Source organism: Nanorana parkeri, unplaced genomic scaffold (assembly GCF_000935625.1).
Source record: "Nanorana parkeri isolate BGI_ZX_2015 unplaced genomic scaffold, ASM93562v1 scaffold462, whole genome shotgun sequence".
NCBI classification, from domain to species: domain Eukaryota; kingdom Metazoa; phylum Chordata; class Amphibia; order Anura; family Dicroglossidae; genus Nanorana; species Nanorana parkeri.
Window position 1 is genome coordinate 1037382 of NW_017306730.1, and position 2289 is coordinate 1039670.

Consider the following 2289-nt stretch of genomic DNA (forward strand, 5'->3'; position numbering starts at 1 on the left):
ATGGCTTTTCTTCTTCTTGCCGGTCTTTTTTTTTTATCCCTTGACTTGCTCTTTCTTTCTCTGAATTCCAGTCACATGAACGTTCATACATTCTTCAATAGCCACAGAAGATAAAATCCACGTTGTACACCAAATGCCTTTGCAAACCCAGATACTAGCTTGTTAAATTAGCAGCTCCATCATCACTGTCTTTACACAGCCTGTGCAGAGAGCAGAGCTGTGGGAGTGACCCAGTAAGCCCCACCTATGACAGGCTACCTGCAGAAAACTACAAGAGGGGGCGGATACAAGACCAGTCACCTTCAAGAAGGCATGGAGCAACAGTGACTGGTCTTTAATAAGCGAAACTCCTACTCAGAGACAAACTTTCACACTGGATTACTGCACAGATCCTGAAGACATGCACAAAGCACACAAAGACTCATGTAAGAATACGCATGTATTTAGACCATTTATTCAGTCTGGAGTTCAGCTTTAGCTTTTGTCTCTCTCTTTGTCTCTGATTGTCATTTGCTTTAGTTACCACTCTCTTATGATCGCTGTATTTCTCTTTCTTTCTTTCTTTCTTTCTTTCTTTCTTTCTTTCTTTCTTTCTGTCTACTCTCTCTCTTTGTGCACTGACATTATTTTCTTTCTTTTTTCTTTCTTTCTTTCTCTTTCTTTCTTTCTTTCTTTCTTTCTTTCTTTCTTTCTTTTCTTTGTGCACTGACATTTTCTCTTTCTTTCTTTCTTTCTTTTCTTTCTTTGTGCACTGACATTTTCTTTCTTTCTTTCTTTCTTTCTTTCTTTCTTTTCTTTGTGCACTGACATTTTCTCTTTCTTTCTTTCTTTCTTTTCTTTCTTTGTGCACTGACATTTTCTTTCTTTCTTTCTTTCTTTCTTTCTTTCTTTCTTTCTTTCTTTCTTTCTACTCTCCCTCTTTGTGCACTGACATTATTTTTTCTTTCTTTCTTTCTTTCTTTCTTTCTTTCTTTCTTTCTTTCTTTCTTTCCTGACATTATTTTCTTTCTTTCCTTTCTTTCTTTCTGTCTACTCTCTCGCTCGCTGTGCACAGACATTATTTTCTTTCTTTCTTTCTCTTCCTCTCTCTCTTTTTCTCCTTCTAGCTGCCTCTTTCTTTTTCTGGGTTCTTCATTCTTTTTTTGGCCGGCTTCCTTTTTCTGGTCATCTTTGCTTGTTCCTTTCTGGCTGTCTCTCTTTATCGTTCTTTCTGACTGTCTTTTTCTCGCTCTCTTTCTTTCTTTCCAGTTGTCTTTATCTCTGCTTCTCTTATTCTTTTTTAGTGTCTTTTTTCCAGCTCTCTTTCTGGCTGTATTTCGTTTTCTCTTTCTGTTTTTTTTTACCTTGGTGGCTCTCTCTGATCTTCTATTTATTTCTGTCTCTTTTCCTTTTGGCTGTCTTCCTTTATATTCCTTACATTTCATTCTGATTATGTCACCGCTCTGCTGCTGGAAACTAACAGTGAAGAGGAAATGTGACTGGGAGCCAAGCTGCTGATTTCTCCATAGGTGAGAAATGGTCACACAGAGAGGAAACTAACATTACACATGCAGCATGAGTGACCTTTTGGGGTAATGGAAAATGTTTTGGCACAAGGTGCTAGCACTTTCCTAATAAAATGAAATGCTTCCGGGCTGGAGTTCAGATTTAGGATAAGACCTTTGTGCAGATGGGCTCCAGATCTCTACATGAAATTGTATCGTAGAAACCCAATTCAAACGTTGGTCACCTAATTTATCATATACCATAGTAATGGGCTTGATGTTCGAGTTGACCAACAGTTCGACTCGAACATCGCTAGTTCGTGTGTTCGGCAAACACACGAACTATCAGGGCGTTCGACGGGCTGTTCACCCGCCAAGCGCCCCACAAGGCACTATGCAGCGCACAGTGCCTCGTGAAGAGCTGATTGGGTAAAGTAATGCACCTGACCACAGGGCAGGTGCATTGCCTTACCCAATCACAGCACAGTGCACTGTGAAAGCCATGATTGGACAAAGTAAGGATGACTTTGCCTAATCATAGCTCACACAGCTAAGTCCTGTCAGGTTTGCAGACAGATTTAAACAGTTGGGTGGAACTAGCTAGCTGTCACTGCTAGCTCCACCCAATTGTTTATATTTTGCCAGCATCAGAATGCCATTCTGTGGCAGGAGTTCGTCACGAGCGGGTTGGTCGGCGGGCTTTTAAAAAAATTATTTCTATTTATTAATTTATTTATTTTTTGTCGAGTCGTCATCATCGTGGACAACGCTGGACATCGTGATTGACTCTAGGATTATGTCGGCG